Here is a 23219-nt window from a genome sequence, read left to right as displayed (position 1 = left end):
AATAGAAAGATCATTGTTTAAAATACTTTGATGATTGATCTACTCCAATGTTACATTCTCGATAAGAGGGACTAAGAAGAAACACGAACTAGTAACCATTAGAACAGTATGAATCCTATATGTATATCACTTACAGTTCTATTACAGTTGGCCCAGGTTTAATCTCATCCATCTCCATGAAAGCAAAACACTTGATGCTGGTAAACCTTTTTTAGGCTTGTAGTGTTTGAATTCAAAGAAGATAGCTGCACCTAAGGAATTAAAACAAACAACATAAGCCAGAGACCACACATTTCTTATGTGTCACCAGAAGCCTATGATTTTACAAAGTAACATGTGTCAAACAGTCTGATGACACAACTGTTGATAACTCACTGTGGCTGTCACTCCAAGCTCTGGTACTAGCATGTCTGAGTGACATTTCTCCATATCATTTAATTCTACAAAGTACAACAAAAATGTATAGCAAGAATGTAAGTTATGTACACAGGTAGAATCATAAACTACCAAAGAATATAAAATATTAAATACCACAAGAAAAACAGAAGTTACTTAAGTATCAGCAGTACCTATAGAAATGGTTTCAATAAGCACCTGTATTAGATAGAATAGAAATTTAAGAGTTCCTTTAAAAAAAATTCTACCTTATATCATTTCTCTCCCTCCTGAAACCACGCCCAGATTGTCCTTTCCATATTCTTACAAACTAACTGCCAGTTATAGTATCTTTTTACCCAATGCATCTTATTGAAAGAAAAAAAAATAATTCTTTAACTGTTAGAAAGTAATCATTAGGTTCCTAAAAGGACTTAAGGTAATTATTAGGGAACCTGCTTCCTTAACTCTGTATTATGAGAAAAACTTCCCTATCAAATAATATTTAACCACATTTATTACACAACTAGATAATGCAACTGCTAATTCTCATATTTTAAAAAAATTTTTGATTTGACTTTAAGTCAATATTCATAACTATGTGACATAAGATCTTGTGTTAAGTATACTATGAACACAAACCCAGATAAGTACTGTGTCCTTAAGAAGTCAGTAACTGATAATTACAAACCTTTGGTTAATTTTTCAATATGCTTCTGGAGCTCAATGTCCACATTAAAATGAACATATGTATCTTCTTTTCTTGAAGCCACAGGAGTATCTTGCACAGGAGTTAAATCTATGTCATTCAGATCTGGAGAAACAATTAAGTTTCTGCTTATGAGCATTCACATATACAGACGGAAAATATAGAAACTGCAAAGGTTACAGTTCCTAAAGAGGCATGGAAAGAGCTGAGAGGAGATTCTCAGGCTAAGAGATTCCTATTTGGTGTGAGCAAGTATGTGAGAGTTGTTAAAGTTCATGGGGTATGTGGAGATAAATGAATATAGACTGGATAGGAGACCTCATGAAGGGGACAAGGAAGCCTTTACATGGCCCAAGTGGACAAAACTTGATCTTCATAGTGAAGTGGTAGGAAGCCTTTACATGGCCAAGTGGACAAAACTTGATCTTCATAGTGAAGTGGTAAAAAGAACAAACATGTTTTTTTTTTCATAGGGAATATCCCACTATATATTTCTATGCCAAAAAAAAATCTGGAGTATATAATTTGCCACAATGGAGCTCTGCCACCAATTTCTAACTTTGATCAAGTATATGACTTATTTAGAAAAGCCTTTAAACCTAACCTTATCATAATTTCCCTGTTAAGAACCAAAAATGGATGAGAACAGCCAACAAAAACCCTTTGGTTAATGAATAATTTTTCATATATATTATCTAAATTCTGGTTATACTGTTTACAACATACCCTGAATTTACAACAACCAGATGGCACGTTATATATAGTTTTAATTTTCCGGGTTTAAAAATCTCAGTTTAGTCAAATTCAACATGGACTCATTTAATAACTCCTCAGTGTTTATGTGTTATTCATTTATGTGTCTCAAAAAGCTCAAAAAACAATTTAGTACATTTAATAATTAAAAAAATATTTACATAAAAATATTTCAGTATAACATATGCAAAGGTAATTTAACATTTACAACATCATTAAATATTTTTGTGTTTTAAGTATACTTTCTCAATGAGTATGCAGTTTTATAAATGGCCTATCAAACAATGTAAATATTTTCCGGTACACTATATATTTGATAACTGGTAACCTCGGAATTTAAAAGTGTACCAGTATTAGTGCTGTGGATTATGTTCTTTAAATAAATGTTTTTCTTTGTGGTCATATTTTTCTTTTAATTAGCACTAATGAACCCATGGATCTGACTTTATTTCTGCAATTGATAAAAGTTCCTCCATTTAATTTCAGCACCGATCTGTTCCTTTGGTGCAAAACTACAGATTAAAATAAGCCGTTTGTACTAACTATAGTTATTTCTGTAAAATGGTATAATTTATTCCTTAATCACATCATCATCCCACGGGATTGCTTTCAGGGCATGGATGTTATGGTTGCACCCTACTTCCCTGTCCCCTGATTTTCATCTGCCTCTGTAGGATTCACCTAAGTAGATACCTCAGTAGCACAGGAAGAAGAAGGGGCTGAAGCAGGAGAGATGGGAAAATAGGACATGGGGCTTTGTGGAGAGAAATGAATATAGACTGGATAGGAGAAGGTGAGGGGTGCTATTGTTAATCTATATCCTGAAGACTGTAGCTGCTGTTAAGGACAATGTGTATGTTTAGTCTGCACATTAGATGGAATCTGAAGAGCAAAAATCTATACAAACTCAAAAGCAAAAGTGAGTGTATAAGTAGGAAATATTTTTTGTAAGTCTTTCGAACTATGTTCTGTTATGATCTCTTCTAGGATTTTGCCTCATTATAGAATGCATTAAAGTAAGTTGTCACATATACAAGACTATCCCCTGTCAAAAACTTTGTCCCATATGAGAAAAAACATAATGCAATTTGCCAGTTATTTACCCTTTATACTAACTGTAATATAGGGATCGATGCACTGTCCAGTGTCTTTCAGACCAATTTTCTCAATCCTGATAGTGAGTAATTTCATTACTGGTTCTGATGGCAACCTTGGTAATAAAGTACCTGGCAACAGAGAAACCTCAGTAAAAGTTAGCTCCACCAACAATTCAGAGTAAATACTTTGACAAACAGAAGATATATCCTACCTCTTAGGAACTAGCTAGGCATTATGTATTTTTATTTCCGAAATTCATGAACATCTGATGTTATACTTTTTTAGAAAAATATTTAATTTTACACATAATATATCTGCATTTCCCAACCATAAATCACCTTTAAGCAGAAATAATCATTTCTATAATAATAGTATATAGTATGTATAATAAAAGTATGTTAAAAAGATTACTTGAGGAAGCCCAATTATACATAATTGTATAATATGCTCACATAATATTTATATTCCATATGTACTTCTATATTATACTCAGCATCTTAATATGAAGTGGTAGAACAAAGACAAGAAAAGCTTTTAAAATATTTGTTATACTGTTCTAAAGTCTGAGACATTTAATATCAGAGTTGATCAATACATTCTTCTCTTTAGTTACTCCTAATAAAAAAAATAATTTACAATTTGATATTTATGTTTTAATTTAACTATATAGTCTAACTTCTATTCTTCATTCTATTTTGTATGAGTTATTCTCTCAGAAATTAGTACTATACAGACTGCCATATAAAATGGCCATTTGTATAACTGAACATTTTCCCCAAAACCAACTAAAATTTTTAAAACTAAAAACCTACCCAGAACAACATGACAACATTCACCCACCAAGGACATATAAAGGAAGAAATCAACTGTTCAGTATGTTCCCTTTTTTGAAACTAGCAATAGAGAACAGATGCAAATAAGCTGATTTTAATCAAGTATGTATACAGAACCTCAAAATACACTTAACAAAAGATTTTGGTTGATGTTTTTCAAGTTTCTATTCAACAATGTGTTATGCTACTTTTAATGATGAGTTATTTGAAATACATGAAGCAATAAACACACTACATTTGAAAATACACATTTGATTGATGGCAAATGTGGCTTGAGAAAATTTTGGGAGGTGATGGGAATGTTCTGAACTTTTATAGTGATGACAGATGCAAAACTCTATAGAGGTGTCAAAAATCGATGAATTTTATACTTACAGAAGGGAAATGTTATGAAATGCAAATTATACCTCAACAGTGCTGTTAAAAATGTATTACTTTCTAATTTAAACAAATATGAAGACAATACAGACAAATGCAATAATGGGAAGGCCTGGAGGCTGCAGTCCACTGTTGCATTAACAAACCTAAATGGGCTCAGGCTGATATCATTAAATATATACATAATACCTTTTATGCATCTTCTTTGATTGACAAATGAGGGTACTTTTAAAAGAGGGGCTTGTACCAGGACATCTGGGATGAACTTCAGAGAGTTAAAAAACACCTCTGAAATTTTATGAAAAATGTGAATATGTATACATTTATATTTATATACATACATATTCACATGTATGTATATCATATATGAATTTTTCTGCAGAAAAGTTCATTCTATTATGTAGTACATGGCTGTATAAATATGCTACAGTTTATGTACACATTCTTGTGTTGATAGACATTTGAATTACTTCAAGTGTTTGGATATAGTTAACAAGGCTATAATAAATACTCTTCTGAACATCTTTTGGTTCCCATAAGCACCCATTTCTGAAACAGAGGAATCACTAAGTCACCTGGCATGTTACCTCCATACCTACTATGTAATGACAATCCATTTCCCAAGGTGGTTGTGCCAATTTTTATTCCTAGCCCAAGTGCAGTAGTGTTCCCATTGCTCCACATCCTCACTAGGTACTGTTTTCTCAGATCCTTCATGTTAGCCAATTTTGGTATAAAGAAATCAATCATTTGAATTTGCATTCCTCTGAAGATTAATAAGGTTGAGCACCTTTTAGAATAAATCAAATATATGATTTCCTCTTTTCTGAAGTGTGTTCAATTATTTTGCTCGATTTTTTATTGAGATATCTATCTTATTGAGCTGTAGGAGGTCTCTATTATTTTGCTGGACAAATGTTTTACAAATAGCTTCTTAGTACTTTTCCTTTATAAAGACTTTTTGTTGAAGTAGAGCATATACATTTTAAAATGTACAAATTGTTAGTACAGTTTGCTGAACTTCCACAAAGTGAATACACCTGTATAACTAGTATCATATCTAGGAAAGATATGATCAGCCTCCTGGGAGTGTCCTTCCCCCCACCCTATCCAATTCACTCTTCCAAAAGATAGCAACCATTGCTAACTTCTAACACCAAGTATTAGTTTTGAATGTTAAGAATGACTTTTCTCTGCCATGGTGTCTTCTGATTATGATAAATACTTACTGCTAGTAATATCAAATTTCTTAATATCTTCCTTTACTATCAGTGCTTTTTATGTCATATTTAAGACAACTTACCCCACTCCAAAATCATAAAGGTATTATCTTGAAAGCATTTTATTGTTTTGCCATTCACACTTAATTCCATATGTCACACAGAATTATTGACTACGATGTATAGTAGGGGCTTTAATTTCATTCAATTTCACATAAATACTCAATTGTCTCAGCACTACTCATTAAAAAGACTGACATTTTCCACCACTGATCTGCAGTCCCACCTCAATCATAAATCATGTGGCAATCACTTTCTGAGTTTTCTATTCTGTCTTACCGGACTGTTTATCCTCTTACCACTAATACAGTATCTTCATTCTATAGCTGCAATAAAAATTCAGATGAGTTTCAGAAAGAGTCTATCTTTATAAACTGCTTCTTCTAATTTATGAACTAGTATATATCTTTACATTTTAAAAATCATTACAATTATTTAATAGAATTTTATTTGACCTAAAAGCCTTCAGAAATAAAGACCTAGAGATCCAGGGAAAACTCCTGTTTTTATGTTTATGTTCCATGAAGAATGGATGGCCATGTAGAAATGACTGGAAAAGGGGGTGTGAGCTAATGGTAAAAGGCTGCCAGGGTCCCAGCAAGCCCTGTCTGGTCATCTTCTTGGCCTTCTTTCCTTCTGGACCTAAGGCAGGTCCTGTCTGGAATGAGGGTTTTTAAGAGAGGGGGGAAGGGAGGGTAGGGGGACAGGAAGGGAATAGCAGGGAAGGAAGGAAAGAGAGAGGGAGAGAGAGAGAGGGAGAGAGAAGAGAGAGAGAGAGAGAGAGAGAGAGAGAGAGAGAGAGAGAGCACTTTCTAGGTTTTATGACTGGCTTTGGGAAAGAAGGGTGAACGGACAGGAGGGCAGGAGGAGAGCAAAGGCTTTGCTGCCGAGCTTGCTTTTGAGATTCCAATCTCCTTCAGTTAGAAGTTCTCAGCAGGCCAAACCCCACCCTTTGGGTTATCATATTCTGATCTGACCCTGCCCAACTTCCCCCTCTCCCTCCCTCCTCCTCCTTTTCTCCTTTTAAGAAGGGAATGTGTAGATCTTTCCATCTTTTAAGATCTTCTTTGATTTCTCTCTTTAGGGTTCTGTAGTTTTTATTGTATAGATCTTTGACTTCTTTAATTGATTCTCAAGTATCATTTTTTTGAGGTTATTGTGAATGGAGTAGTTTTCCTCATTTCCTTCTCAGAGGCTTTGTCACTGATATACAGAAATGCCTTTGATTTATGGGTGTTGATTTATATCCTGCTCCTTTGCTGAATTCATTTACTATTTCTGGAAAGATCTACCTTGCTCTTGGATAGGCAGAATTAATATTATCAAAATGACCAAACTACCAAAAGCACTATATAGATTTAATGCAATTCCAATCAAAATCTCAATGGCATTCCTCATAGAAATAGAAAAGGCAATCATGAAATTCATCTGGAAAAATAAGAGACCAAGAATTGCTAAAGAAATCCTTAGCAGGAAGAGTGAAGCAGGGAGTATCGCTATATGAGACCTTAAACTATACTACAGAGCAATAGTAACAAAAACAGCTTGGTTTTGGCACTAAAACAGACTGGTAGACCAATGGTACAGAATAGAGGACACAGAGACTAACCCACAAAATTACAATCATCTTATTTTAGACAAAGGTGCCAAAAACATGCACTGGAGAAAAGATAGCATTTTCAACAAATGGTGCTGGGAAAACTGGAAATCCATATGCAACAAAATGGAATTAAACTCATAAATCTCACCATGCACAAAACTTAACTCAAAATGGATCAAGGACCTAGGAATTAAGCCAGAGACTCTTCCTCTAACAGAAGAAAAAAGTAGGCCCTAATCTTCATCATGTGGGTTAGGCCCCAACTTCCTTAATAAGACTCCTATGGCACAAGAATTAAAACCAGGAATCAATAAATGGGATGGATTCAAACTAAAAAGTTTTTTTTCTCAGCAAAAGAAAACAATCCGTGAGGTGAACAGAGAGCCTACATCTGGGAGAAAATTTTTACCCCTCACACATCAGATAGAGCACTAATCTCTAGGGTATATAAAGAACTCAAAAAGCTAAGCACTGAAAAAACAAGTAACCCAATCAAAAAATGGGCCATGGACTTGAACAAACACTTCTCAGAAGAGGATATACAATCAATCAACAAATATATGAAAAAAATTTCAACATCTCTAGCAATCAGAGAAATGCAAATCAAAACTAAGATACAACTCCAGTCAGAATGGCAGCTATTATGAAGACAAACAACAATAAGTATTGGAGAGGATGTGGGGAAAAAGGTACACTCATACATTGCTGGTGGGACTGCAAATTGGTGCAGCCAATCTGGAAAGCAGTATGGAGATTCCTTGGAAATCTGGGAATGGAACCACCATTTGACCAAGCTATTCCTCTCCTTGGACTATACCCAAAGGACTTAAAAACAACATACTACAGGGACACAGCCACATCAATGTTTATAGCAGCACAATTCACAATAGCTAAACTGTGGAGCCAACCTACATGCCCTTCAGTGGATGAATGGATTTTTAAAAATGTGGCATATATACACTATGAACGTTTTTTAAAGAGAATAAAATTATGGCATTTGCAGGTAAATGGATGGCATTGGAGAAGATAACGCTAAGTGAAGTTAGTCAATCCCCAAAAAACAAATGCCAAATGTTTTCTCTGATATAAGGAGGCTGACTCAAAATAGGGTAGGGAAGAGGAACATGGGATGAATAGATGGATTTTAGATAGGGAAGAGGGGAGTGAGGGAAAGGGAGGAGGCAGGGGATTAGCCTCCTAATGAATGTGGAATGAATGTGATGGACATCATTATCCAAAGTACATGTCTGAAGACACATATTGGATGTCAACCTACTTTATATACAAACAGAGATATGAAAAATTGTGGTATATATGTGTAATAAGAATTGTAATGCAAAAAAAAACAAGTATATGTATAACGTGAATTGGCATGAACATACTTTATACAAAGATAAAAAAATGTGCTCTATATGTGTAATAAGAATTGTAATACACTCCATTGTCGTGTATTTAAAAAAAATAAAATCAATAAAAGAAAAAGAAGGGAATGGGGAGTGGGTAGGGAAAAACTGTGGAATGAAATCAAATTAACTTTTCAATGCACATATGTGAATATACTATAATGAAACTCATCATTTTGAATATCTATAACATACTAATTTTAAAAAATGTAAATAAATAGATCAGTAAAGTAGATGAAAGGGAACAGTGGGAGGGAGGATGGGGAGGGTGAAGGGACTGAATTGGAGCAAATTATATCCCATGCATTTATAATTAGTCCAAATGAATCTAATGTCAAGAATAACTATTATGAACAAATGAAAAAAAGAATAATGACTTCACTGTTTTTATAAAATGCATTCTCATAAACAATTCAATTGAGAGAAATGAAAAAAGTAAAAGAGAATGTACAATTCAACATCTCACCAACCATAACAATTATTAAGTCACTCTTTCATCTTTTTCCCTAATTTCAAGATTGCTCCAGTTTCCTTTTCCTTTTGATATTCTTTTATTTCTTTCAATAAAGGTTTATTTTCTACATAAAATTCTTATATTTCTTTTGTTGAATTTATAATAAGGTCCTTGATATTATTTAATACTACTATAAATATTATAATAGTTCATTTTCTAAGCAATTATTACTTGTTTGAGATAAAATTGATTTGTCTGTACAGATTTTCTATCCAGGAACCACATTATCTTATTAATGAGTTATGAATAGGTTTTTTGCATATATTCTCTATATATTCATAAATGTGCAAATAAAGAACATCCCCCCTTTTATATTTCATTTTCTTGTCCTAGTGCAGTAGCTAGAGCTTCCAAAACAATGCTGATGAAAAGAAGTAATAGACACTCTTGTTTTGTTCAAATTCATCATTAAACGATTTTGGGCTGTAAATGTCATGTAGCCATGTTTTATCAGGTTAAGGATGTTTTTCTGTTCTTTGACAAGAATTGTTTAAAATCAAGGCTGTATTTCAAACTTAACTGAAAACTTTTTCTGCATTGTTGACAACTTTATGAAATCTTTCCCCTTAATCTGCTAATGTGAACTACCTTGATAAATTCTGCTAACAATAATTTGAAAAATCACTCATTAGTTCATGGAGATTTTCTGAATTATTTTCTACAGCATCCTATGTTTATTCAGTCAATCTTCATATGGCAGTTACTTTATTTCTAACTTTTTATCATTATAAAAAACACCTAAACAGAGAATCTTGTGTATATGCAAATGTTTCCTCCTCTTTTTCCTGTATTTTGGGGGTGCATCTTCAAAGTAAATTCTCAGGAATGGGATTGCTAAGGAAAAAATATGTACTTATATGTTGTTAGAGAATGCTCAATTCCCCTCCAAAGGAACCTCACCATTTTTCTGTTCCCACCAGTGATTAATAAGTACCTATTTCCCCTAAGACTCACCAACAGTAGCTTTAATTTCTGTTTTTTATTAAAAATAAAGTTGAGTATCTTTTTTATGTTTAACGGATGTTTTTTTAAATGTATGTGTGTGTGTGTGTGTGTGTGTGTGTGTGTGCACGCTCGTGCGCTCGCTCATATTGTCTGTTCCTCTCATGTATTCTGCTTTGGTTATTACAATTAAAATTTTTCTTTATATATTAAGAATGTTGGGTTGGGATGTAGCTCAGTGGCAAAGTGTCTGCCTTGCATTTGCAAAATACTGGATTCAAACCCCAGTTCTAAAAAAGACAAAAAAAGAACCCACCCCACCCCACCCCCCAAAACCCCCAAGAATGTTACTTCTTTTATGTATTACCTCTTTACTACCTTTTTTGACATTCAAAAGATGATTGCTTTACAACTTTCAAAGTCTTTTTGATGTTAAGATTATTTTTTTCCAAGTTGATATTAAACTTGTTGTTACTTTGGGGTGAGTCAATTTTATAACCTGTCATCATCTAGGTCTTTCAGTTGAAATGGTAGGGCTGATGCTACATTCCTTACCAACAATCTTTTTGCCTGAGACTACACAGTAAGGTTTAATGTAATCATTATGCTTCGAATAATTTAATATGGAGGCAGTGATTTCAAGTCTGAATTTCTTGTTTAATTCAAGGTAGAATGTCAAACATTGTGTTCCATTATGAAGGAAGCTGAGTGTAATTAAGATCATAGATTACATAGAAAGGTGCCTATTTAAGGTGTTTCAGAATGGTCTATGATGTGCTCTCTCTCTCTGCATGGTCAACTCCTACATACTCAGTGAGTCCTAAATCTGGCTAGATTTATTGAATTCCCTCAGCCCTTCTTTTTTGCCAACCTATGACATTGGTGCACATCTCTAATCATAATCATGTGCTTTTGGCTCTGTCTTGCTGACTATACAATAAGCATCCTGAAAGGTGTGGGAACTGTTCCTTTTGTAGTATGCACAAGGAATAAACAGATCTTTGTTGAAGAAATATTTTATTGAATGAATGACTGAATTTTCAGTTCTAGAGGTTATCATGCTCTAGTAAACAAATGGCTAGAGAATCTATATCAATGAGTGAAGAAATAATAAACATAAAAGAAGATCAAATGCTAAAATAATACCATACCATCTATATGCATGTTTTTCCATCAAAGATAAAACCATGATAGTTGTAAATTGAGCCAATGCATTAAAAGGAAGATTTCTAAGTGAAGAATTAACATATCCAATTACATAGTGTAATATGAGAACAAGTCAACTACATTCATAAAATTCCAAGACTAACAAGGATAAGAAAGAAATCACTACACACAATCCAGTGTAAACTGTGCTATTCCAGCTAGATCATCTGCTCTCAGATCTAGAGCAAAGATCAGAAGAAATGTTCTTCCACATGGAATTGCTATGTAAATAAGAAATAGCTAACACTTGTGAGTATTTGTGATGTGCCACATACTATCCTAATCCTCTCATCTAATCCTCACAACAATAGTTTAGTTCTATTTTTCAGAGGTGAAAAGTGAGGCATAGAAAAACAAATTATCCATAATCACACAGAAGTTTGGCTAGAGAGTCCATGCTTTTAACCATCATGTCTCATTTTAACATCTTTATTTTAATTGTCCCTAAAGCCTTAAAAGGAACTGCAGGAGAACCTCCCCATCTCAAGCTTCTGCAAAGTTCCTTTTGCCATGTAAACATAACAGTCACAGGTTCCCAGGATTAGAATATAGACATTTTTGTGAGGCCACTATTTATGCCTCATACTTTTAAATATGGAAAACTCTAAATGGCTACAGCTGTCCAAACCAAGTTTTCAATAACATCCCATGGATGTTATTGAGCTGTCACTAAGAACTCCAAGTAAGGGAGTGATTAAAAAAGAGTAACATTTGAACTTTGTACACTGGGCAATGCACATTCACAGGAATGGACAGAGACTGAGCAGCCCAGATAGCAATATGATAGGTCTTTAACACTCATATAGCAGTGAGCAGCAGGACTGTGTTCATTTGGTTAATTCCACTTTCAGTTTTTACTGCAAGACAAAGGAAGCCATTGGTAGCTGGTGAGCCCCAAGTTGTACTGAACACAGAAAGCATGTCTTTTTCTGACTTATCTGCCCCCAACCACCTCTTATGCACCAACCAGAGCAAGAATGCTCTCACTGGTGTCAAAAAGAGTTGGAAGGAATTACTCAATTCAGTGTGATTTTCTGCGAGAGGAAGATTCTAAGCCTAAACCTAAAGACAACTCTGATAAAGTAATGACAATGAATTAGAAGGTTTGGAACCATTTTACCACACTACTGTAATAGGGGATACCAAAAAGTCCATCTTGTTGATGGAAACTGTTTATTAACAGGTGGTACTTGGGTAAAAACTCAAGTTGTTCTATTTCATTGTGCTTCATCTGTGGAAAACAATTTGTGAAGGTAGCTATGGATCCCCCAAATGGCTGTTTGTTAAACATAGACAAGTTCCCTCAAGAATGTTTTAAAAACTGTGTAAAAGCGTCTGACCTAGCCAAGAATGTTACAGCAACTGCCACTGTGGAGAGGAAAGGGAATTGTGCAAGTAAGGCCTCGGCCTCTGCTGGGCACCCCACAGCACTGACACAGACCAAGCAATGAAGCACCACTCTACCTGCAACAGGTACAGAAAAACAATGGGAGAACATCTGAAGCCCCCCACCCCCTGCCCATAACTTCTTTGTTCCAAGAGGATGCTGAGAAAAATGAAGGTCTAAGTATCAAGTAGGATGGCCATAGAGATCATGGAGAATCAGACAGTGAAAGGACCACCAGCCTGAGGATGAGTCTGGAGTGACATGGATATGAAGGTCAATGGGATCCTTAAGACCCTGTCCTCACATGCAGAAGAGGAAGTCATTCTTTTCTTTCAACTTTTTTATTTTTGCTTTTTAAAAATTTCTATTGTTTATATCTCATATCATACTATAAGGACAATTTCTAGTCCAAAATTGGAAATGGCATGACAGTCTTCGTTGCAAAATAGTACATCATTGTCTAGGTCAGAACATTAAAAGAGGAAAATTACCAAAGATTATATTTTTTAAAACACTGATTTGAATTTGCTTTTTACATGATATTGTACAAATGTTTGTCACAGGCATTTACTTCAATAAGAGGTGAGTCAGTCTTCATTTTGCCTTGGTGCTTGGTAAATTAAATGTCATGAATAAGGAGTACAAAATTTGTTGTCCATACTTTTAGGACAGAGATGAACCTGATATCTAAAATGTAAACTAAGCATTATCATATGTGTGTGATTATATATTTATGTCTTCTTTGTTTTAGATTTATCATACTTGTAATTAAATTCAGATGTTTGATACTACCAATTCAAAGTCTGTCACACACATTTTTTAAGTGCACATTTCTTTGTAATTTTAAAATCCAATAAAAATGATATATATAAAATAATATTTTCTATTATTTTGGGATAATTTTAACATAATTTAAAATAATGGTATTATCAAATCATTATTTGGTCATAACATTTTGTAAATGGCACAAAACATGAAATGGGTCTTAAAAATCTAGCAAGAGAAAAATTTTGCAATTTGTACTGCACATCTGCAATTTGTACACACATACAAATTGTGTGAAAATATGAAAACACATGCACAATTTCTTTTGGTTGGTAACTGATTAGTAGTTGAGAAACTGGTCCAACCTTTCAAGATAAAGAGTAAAATCATAAGAAGTTTGTTCACTTTGAAATTATATTAAAAGTTTGATAAAAATCTTAGGGGTCATTAGCATTCAAATAATAATATTTCTAGGTCTGTGAAAAATTATACCTGATTAAAGTTGTTTGTATATAAGTTATATGAATATATTCTTGTTTTTATTTTCTTTATTGACTGGTACTAGAAATACGTATTTTTCTGTGTTCAGAAATATGTGATTTGGATAATGGCTGAATTCTTAAGTGTAACCATCATATCTGGAAAAAAATAATAAATACTCTCACAAAACCTAAGATGAATCAGTGGGTATATGCTTCATACACAGATGCCATTTAGCATGCAAGGAAGAGTTACTACAGGTGTTGGGTTAAAAATTTGAGTGGCCAGAGGACCTTCAAGACAAAGCAGGCCAGATGTTGCTTAGAGCCTTGATGAAGAGCATACTCAATAGAAATTTCCTATAAACCAATTTCTGCAAAGCTCTGGAGAAAACCTTTTGACTTCAAGTGACAAGATTCATGGATTAAAAAAAACTTAGCCAGACTTAGTGGTGCATGCCTGTAATCCCAGGAACTTGGCAAGTTAAGGCAGGAGAGGCCAGCCTGGGCAACTTAGCAAAACCCTGTTTCAAAATAAAAAAAAATAAGTCAAAGAGCTGGGGATGTAGCTATGTGGTAGAGCACCCCAGACTTCAATCCCCAGTACTACAAACAAACAAGACAAATTATAAAAAAGAAATCTTAAAATGTTTCCAAAACTGCTTGAGAGTAATAGAATATTAACAAGCCTTAAAACTATTGAAAAATAGCTAGGAGAACTTCCAGATAACATTGAATGGTATTTTCCTTTCCTTTCAATATAAGTACATGACTGGATAAGGGACTCTGGCTCTGACTGTTCGGCTCAGTCTGAGAATTTGAGACTTTGAGAGAAAGGAAGTGCACGGAGAGCCAGAGTTTAACTGCACACTTTGGTAGTATTTACTGCTTAACCCTAAATATATTCTGAAATTCTGTGAAATAAGGATGCCCTAATATTCATGGAACAGCAATGAATATTTTGTTGCAGTTTTCAACTTCCTATATGCATGAGTAAGAAAAACACTGCACTTTAGCTGAAAATGAAATCCATATTTGCTTAACTCTCAAGTTCAACTCAGAATTGAATATTTATGCAGGAAAGAAACAAGTACAGGCTTGATATTAAAGAAGTAAGATTCACTCTTCATTTTGAGTTTCAAAAAACAGTTTTTGTACATATCTAAGACTATATAAAAGATGAATAACCAATACAAATTTAGAATAATGTTGAGATTGCTAGGCTTATGTTTAGGTCACTCAGAAATGTTTTTTTAAATTTTGTCTAAAATTGTGTAATGGCTATTTGTGCATGTGGTACTAGGAAACAAATGTAGGGCTTCACACAGGTGAGGCAAGCACCCTACCACTGAGCTACATCCCTAGTTCTTTCTATTTTGAGACAAAGTCTCTCAAAGTTGCCCCCACTGGCCTCAAACTTGCAATCCTCCTGCCTCAATTTCTTAAGTAGCTAGGATTATAAGCATATAATCCTGACCAGCTATTTTTTTATTTGTATTACTTTGGTTTATCATTTAGAAGCTTTAATATTCAAAATGATAAATAAGTTTTCAGGTAATAAATAATAGGTTATAAATTTATATCCTCTATTTAAATGAAATCTACTGAGATTACCTTAAGAAAATTAAACTACTATTTGTACTTAAGCCAGTTAGTGTTTAAAGCAGTACACAAAAGTTACTGTTTGTCTTATGAGAATTGAAGGCTTTGAAAATGATATTAATGTCAAAGAAAGGTTTAAAAATTTTTTATTCTTTTCAAGAAAGGTTGGATAAAAATTCATTTTTAATTTTAAATGGGAATAAACTACTCTTGGTCATACCATAGTCATATATTATACTTCATCTCATTAGCTTAACAGTAGTAGTGTTTAGCATGTGTGTTTGTCAAAACTCATAAAGCTGCACACTAAAAAAAGATGCCTTTTATATATGTAAGGGACACTTTAATCAATATTTTTTCAAAAGATCATAATAAGCTAGATGCTATGGCACAAGCCTGTAATCCAGGTGACTTGGGAGGCTGAGGCAGGAGGATCCCAAGTTTAAGACTAATCTCAGCAACTCAGTGAGGCCCTCAGCAACTAAGTCAAATCCTGTCTCAAAATGAAAAATAAAAAGGGCTGAGGATGTGGCTCACTGGTAAAGTACCCCTGTGTTAAATCCTCAGTACCAAAAAAAAAAAAAAAATACAAAAAACTTACAATTATATAAATTACATAAAATAAAGATAATAAAAATGTTATAATTCTTAGGAGCACCCTGCCATGATAATATAGACACAACAGCCTTATCATGAATGAAATCTTGGATGTCCACAGTATAACAATTTTCCCCATTCTACAATTAAGTTAAAGGTCAAATTGTCCTTCAATGACATTTTTAATTTTATAATGACACAGGCCCTGGAAAATATGATCAAAAATCAAATATAGCCAATTGAACTATATGTACTCTTTCTTACTTTGAGGAAAATAATTCAGGGAATAGAAAGGTTTAGTGAGCTTTCTGTATCTCTGAAATAAAATACCAAAATGCTATATCAGAATACAAAAATCTAATTACTTTGGGCTTAATCTTTCATAGCAAATAGACTTAATTTACAGAGTTTCTTTTCAACTCAGCAACCTGAAACCCATAAAGATCTTAATCTGTCCATTTCATGACTTACATCATCTGCTTCAAGGATCTTGTTTGCTACAGAAGTATAGCTAGTGAACAAATAATCAAACCAGAAATTTATAGAACTGGAATCTATTTCAAGTACAGCATGTGGTTTGAAAAGGAAATAAAAAATACAGAAAAATTTTAGCAAATTTATTTACCTCATCATCTCAGCAATCTTGAAATTTCCTACAAATATGACAAGTAAAATATAGCTCTTTCTTCATAAGGACAAACAGATTGGAAATAATTACCTTGTATCAAAGAAACACTAACAATAACATTTTATAGTGACTGTAATTTTTCCAATAACCCTATGGTGTAGGACTGTTAGCACCATTTAGAAGTGATAATGAAAATACAGTAGCCACCACTACCCCAGCAAATGAAAAGTATCATGCCAAATGCTTTGTATGTGGTGCCTTAATTTTCATTGTAACCCTATGCATTAGGCATTGTCAACATCTCCTTTTATAAAGAAAAAAGTACAGTCACTCAACTACTGATTGGCAGATGTTAGACTCAAAAGCGCAGGTATCTTGTTTGTCTAAGCCTATACTGTTTATATTTCAAACGTCTTCTACCAAAGAGTATTTAAATTACTGGAATATGACTTTAATTATGAAGTTTTCTGGATGATATGTATATTATATTTAATTATACCATAAAGCATAAAAAATGCATCACAATAGTACAGTGTTATTTCCGCACTTCCAAAAAATGAACTAGTTCATCAGAAGTAAAAACTGTGCACTGTATAAGAACAGAAGAAATTATAGAAGTGGAAGAGGCAAAAAATTTATTCCACAAATAAAAAGAACTTGCTATGTATTCTTTATTTCCCTGTTAAGGGCAACTGTATAGTATCTGTTCCTCCAGGTCCAGGTTTCACAATCATATATGATTATTTAAAGAACAGCTAGATATATAAAGAAAAGAATTAACATAGCAAACAGTTACTCTAGAAAGCCTACTTACAATGTTGGTCCATGGCTAGCATCTGGGAACCTGGATTTCAGCAGGATTCCCATCATGCCCTGTTAAGAAGATCACTGTGCCTAAACCGTCCATGCAAACAATATGGTTTGTGCTGAACACTTGCTTTCTTCCTGGAGTCTTTAGTTTTGGTTCATGCTAACCCCAATAAGTGTCTTGTGCACTGAATCTCTACAGTGTTTCCCCAATAGACAATATTTTTCATTTTACAGGTGTGAAATAATGTTGAGAGAATCAAGTACATATTTGACTCTGCTGGGAGAGGACTCTTAGAAGTTTGGTTTCCTCTGGAATTTGCCTGTGTGCTTTTACACTTTGCTAATTTTGTTCTTGTGTTTTCTTGTTGTAATGACTCAGAATACAACTGTGAGTACAGCTATATGCTGAGTCCTGTGGGTCTTCCTAGCCAATCACTAAACCCGGGATGTTTTGAGGATCCCTGACACAAATAGTAAGATACTTTCACAATAAACCATTAGCTACTGCTATCAGAATGGCCATGATAATTTGCTTAAGATTGGCAAACCTGGAGATGTTTTACCCGCCACTAACAAGTACAAAAGTAAGTTCCAAACACCTGACCTTGAATTATATAATGTACATTTTTTGTACCCACCAGGCACTCTAGCAGGAAAAGAATCAGGAGACCCTGCTCCAGCACCACCTTCTTCTTCATCTTCTTCAAATTCCAAATGCTCTTCCTCACCAGGGGCTGAAATTCTCCTATATAAAAAAGGACAGAAAAATTAGTGAGCTACTCCACTTAATACACCAGCTAACCCTCATAGCCACTAACTTCCCAGATAAGATGCTGATTATTAGGTTAATGTTGATATAAATGTCAATGTCAATCATCTCATTGCTACCAATGGTATCAGCCATATCACCAATACCAAATTTGATAGGGAAAAAATACAGAAATATTTGAAAAACAGGCATAAAATAGATAATAAAATCAGAAGATAAAATATGGATGCTTATTTATTTACCTTAATGGGACAGGCTGAACATCAAATGGAAATTCTTTATTATATGTGAGAATATTCTTTAGGACTAGAAAAAATACATAGACCAACATTAGACTTATATCATAATCTTAGACTTATATATTAGTTAGTCTTATATGTTATATCTTAAATTGATACTTTTAATCATATTTTATAGTGTATTAACCACACATTAATATATGTATTTTAAATTCCGAGCTTCACTATCATTTCAAGACTCTGCAATTGACTACTGAATGTCATAGCAAAATAAAAATGTCCATTGTGGACTGCAGGTACCAGTATTTTCAGAGTACTGTAAGATCTCCAAGGAAAGTCTCAGAGCCCTCATAGAAAATGAACCATAAAATAGTTCTCCAATGTACAAGGTCCTAGGTGATATGAGGTACCAGTGAAAGAGAATACCTCTTCTCCTGAAGTATTTTAATTAAAAGATTGATACTGAAGATGACTAATTAAAGAGAAATAGATAATCACATCTTATTCTTTATCCTCAGTAGATTTTCCTCAATACTTATCACACTGGTAAGGTTTGTAGAAGCAAGGTTATAATTCTAATATTCCTTTTATGATGAAATTTATTGTATATGTGTAAATACATATATACATGCATATATATATATATATATTTTTTTTACACGTGTGTATACACACATACACATACACACACACACACACACACACACAGCAGACTTTCTCCTCAGGGAAGTCATCAAACAACATAATGCTATCACCTCTTGTGTCCTGGTTGATTACTTTCTGGCATGTAAGCCTACAGACAGATGTTCTACAATTCTATCTGTATCTGGAAAAGTATTTTATGAAATTTATTGTTTCATTCCCCAATTTATGGGTTCCTAGTGACTACCTGCAATTATTTCAAGGTGAATATTTAGCATTATTAATTGTGCAACCCATGGTTTTTACTCTAATTACTCAGACTTTAATTTTGGAGTCTTGCAGATTTGAGTTAAAAGGAGTATGGCATATTGGATTCCTAAATAAGGAAATTCAAAAAGAACAGGTTGTAATTACATAACTTATTCCAATAGGAGTCAATCATCCAGTGAGAAAAAAGTTGGAAACTTGTACCTAGATTCTCATTACTCACTCTTATTCTCTCTCCCTTTAGCTCTTCCTCATCCTTTATCTCTTTCTTCATCTCAATAAATGCATACCGAGTACTCACAATGTTCCAATCACTGTTTTAGGTGCTAAAGATACACACAGTTATCAAGAACTCATATCTGGACCTTAGACCTTACTAAGGAAAAGTAGACAATAAATATGCCAACAAATAAACAAGATAATGTAAGATTGATTAGTGGTATGAAGGATACAAACAGGATGCTGTGTAAAAGCAGAGAGAACTTGGTGGAGTAGCTAAGGTAGACAGGGTGCCTTTCAAAACTATACTGTAAGAAGACATTTGAGCCAAGACCTGAGATGAGAGGAATCATCCACAAGTGGCTCTAGCATAAGGGCTTCCCAGGTATTAGAGAACAGGCTGGAGCAACAACAAAGGTTCCAAGTAGGAAACAGTTTGTCTTATTCAAGGCACAGAAAGGACTGTGGGAACTTAAGTCTGACAAGCAAAGGGGAAGCAGCAGGAGATCAAAGTAGAAGGTTTAGATCAAAACTTAGCCCTACAATTACAACAATAACTTCAACATTTACATAAATACTCTAATCTTCCCAGTTCTAAAATGAGAATGCTACTTCCTTCACAGGCTAATGAGAGAATTACAGCCTAAATAAATTTATACAAAATGGCAAGGGAAAATCTAAAATGGACATTCACTCTCTCCATGACCTTCTTGATCTAGTTGACTAGAATCCTAATATTTCTTATCTCACTAAGAAATACTGTTTATTTTTTAATATAAGAACATCTTTTCTATACTTCTGCATGATCATTGTTACTAAACTGTTAAATCAACTCAATATTAATAAGTAATATTAATAAATATTGATCACTTACACAACAATGGAATAGATACCAAGAATGGGGAGCAGGTAACAAAAAGATCATGTCTCACTCATATCAGAAACAAAAACACAGAAATGATCATATTGTAATAAGAGTTTAATGAAATGGGCAAAAAAATCAACCATTAAAAATGTATATAACAAAAATTTTTAAAAGTTGATCCTGTTATGGTAGCATGTGTCTGTAATTCCAGGTACCAAAAGCCTGAGTCAGGAGGACTAGAAGTTCATCTGCCTAAGCAACATAGGGAGACCCTGTCTCAAGAAGCATCATGATGGCCCCCTGGTTCTGACAAGGTTCACATGGGGCCAGGAATGGACCTGTCCCAGGTTCTTCTCCTAGATGTCTGGGGCCACAGATCCATTCAATGGTTATTTCAAATTCTCTGAATTTGTAACTGAAATGAATCATCCATGGACTTAGTGAGTCACCTGTGGAGTCAGGGATACCCTAGTAGAGAGGGTCAAGTACAATCTTCTGACATTACTTTCCCCAGACCAATATGTTTAAAATAGTATCCCATCCTGGAGAACACACATTTGTCCTCTACTAAGTGTATCACTTCACCTTGAGCTCACACCTGTGGCTTTAGAAAGTGTACCCTATAATCCGCATGAACCGAAGAATCCACTGGGCAGCAAAGGGTGTGAGTGTGGGTGGGGGTACAGTAGGCCTCAATCTACAGGAACCCCTCCTAAACACCAGACCAATCTGAAGCCACAGGAGCATAAAATATGCATCTGCAGAATCACTTGGGAAAGACAGCATAAGGATGGGCACCAACACTGGAGACACAGGAGATACCCTAATCTAGGGTGAGAAAACTAGGGCATAGAAATCTATGCCAGTGCCCCATTCATTGGCATGTAGTCTTCAGTTGCTCTCATGAGTACTTCATATAGAGACAGTTATAGTTTGGCCTGCAGAGGCCTGCCACCCCTTACTATCTGCCTTTATGGAGAAAGTAAACAACTTGTGCCTACTTTATACCCTTATATGATGCTGGATCCTCAAGAGTTAGATGAGGCTAGGATCCAAGGTCAGAAGTCTATAGATGCTACTACAGAAATGTATAGATGTACCATTGCTGTTAGGGGACAGACAGATGAGGAGGGTGGGAACACACGTTTAGAGAATAATTCTATGAAATGTCCCACTGTGCTGATTCCCACATGCTTTCTTCACCCCCACATGCTTTCTTTGCCAAAAACCAATTTACCTGCAGCCCTGACTAACCAAAGTGGAAAGAATATGTCTTATTCTTCAGCAAACTATTATCTACAAGGAAATTCAGGCAGGAAGTAACATTGACAAGAATAACCCAAGTTATGTGTCCCTTCACAGACCAGATTCTGGAAGATAAAGATAATTCCTCCTAACCATAAAACCTGTAAAAATGATTAAGAATCCAGATAGAACCAGTCAGCATGGGCCAAGGTGACAGAGTTGTCATGGCAAAGCAGACTTGAAATTCTGATGTCACCCTGCTGTCAGTCAAGAGCCAAGAGGTGGGCCTGGTGGGACTCTCTGGAAACTTTCCTGCCCCCACCCCCCAAAGAAAGAACTGGAGCACAGGAGAGTGCTCTTTGTCTCTCCCCTCTGAGAGGACCCACTCTCTCCCTTGAGAATGTCCCTTTTCCTACTTTGAGCAATGTCTGAAACCTTTCTGAGTTGATCAAAAGAATCAGGGTTTGAAGATGGGGGTCTTCCAGCTGCCTCAGTTTTTAGGAAGACCCCCAGCTGTATAACATCACCAGGGTCATTAGAGAAATGAGGCCCCTGCTCTTGCTTTAGGATCTTGGGTGAGGTGGGGGATGTTTGCAGGGTATGTCCTCAGGCAGAGGCATATGGTGCCAGGTGGTCCTGGTGGAGGTTAGGGTCCCTAGGAGGAAGGGAACTAGGGAGGCCCTGGATGGGGCGTGGCTAGATGAGAAAAGGAGTGAAGGGAGGTGAGCTGGGTGGTGGCTCACTGAATCACAGAAAAGTGATTGTGGCTGTTGGCTGGTGAGGCTCTGTGGGCGCATGTGCTGAGATCCCCAGGCAAAGTGTGGTGGGAAGTTCAAGAGTCAACAGCCTTGGGATGCTGAGGGTTTGCAGTGGGTGAAAGTCTGTAGAGCAGAGCTGGGTCTGGGAGTGTCTGTTGTCCTGACCCTGGGGGGATCACGCCCCTGTGCACGACCACACCTGGTCCTGGGGGTTGTGGCTCTGGCTCCGCTTCCTGGCTGCGAGATGTCACCAGAGACTGCCAGCCTGTGGTCTCCTTCCCTATTGTCTCTCCCACCTCCTGCCCTTTTCTTTCTCGCTCCTCTCGAGGGCCTCAGGAGAAGAGCCAGACACTTGCACCAGGTGGGACTGACCCTGCAGGGGCGGTGGAGGGGCCTGGGGAGGGACCCAGGCTCAGTCCTGTGATCTGGTGTCTGGACTGGAACCCTGTCCCAGTGATCCTCTGCCACACCCCTTAAATTGTAATGTGGGAACTCACCGGTGCTGACAGAAAAGAGCCAGGTGAGGGTACCCACATCCATATCTGGACTAGACAGAGCGCAAGAGGGTGCCGAGGTGTGCGGGCCACGCGCGGAACGGGGCGCGTAATCCTTCTGTGCGAGGGAGAGGGGCAGGCCGAGGTGAGGCCCGAGGACCATGCACGGGACAGGGGCGGGGCAAGGTGAGGCGCAGGGACCGCGCCCAGGACAAGGGCGGGCGGAGGTGAGGCGCGAGGACCGCGCGTTGGATGGGGAGCTTGACAGGGCGGGGTGAGGTGAGGCGGGACTGGCACGTAGACCCTTGGTGCGCAGGACAGGGGCGGGAGCAGGGTGCGGGGCCGGTCGCCGGTCTGGGAGG

At 35.9% G+C, this 23219-nt stretch overlaps 1 long non-coding RNA gene across 2 annotated transcripts in view; it reads right to left on the bottom strand.

The window, feature by feature from the left end:
* Positions 1–1415, bottom strand: part of LOC144373913 (uncharacterized) — a 45558-nt gene extending 44143 nt beyond the window's left edge. Inside the window, exons 1-2 of one of the 2 annotated variants that reach the window (XR_013433470.1) lie at positions 1067–1415; positions 135–251 (exon numbers count right to left, since the gene is read on the bottom strand). This is a non-coding gene — a long non-coding RNA (uncharacterized LOC144373913). The remainder of the gene's footprint in view (positions 1–134; positions 252–1066) is intronic. The other variant, XR_013433471.1, reaches the window with a different exon arrangement.
* Positions 1416–23219: the final 21804 nt, after the last annotated feature.

This window comes from Ictidomys tridecemlineatus, unplaced genomic scaffold, assembly GCF_052094955.1.
Source record: "Ictidomys tridecemlineatus isolate mIctTri1 unplaced genomic scaffold, mIctTri1.hap1 Scaffold_521, whole genome shotgun sequence".
Classification (NCBI taxonomy): Eukaryota; Metazoa; Chordata; class Mammalia; order Rodentia; family Sciuridae; genus Ictidomys; species Ictidomys tridecemlineatus.
Note: the sequence above shows the minus strand (reverse complement) of the source record. Positions and strands in the feature narration are given on the sequence as shown.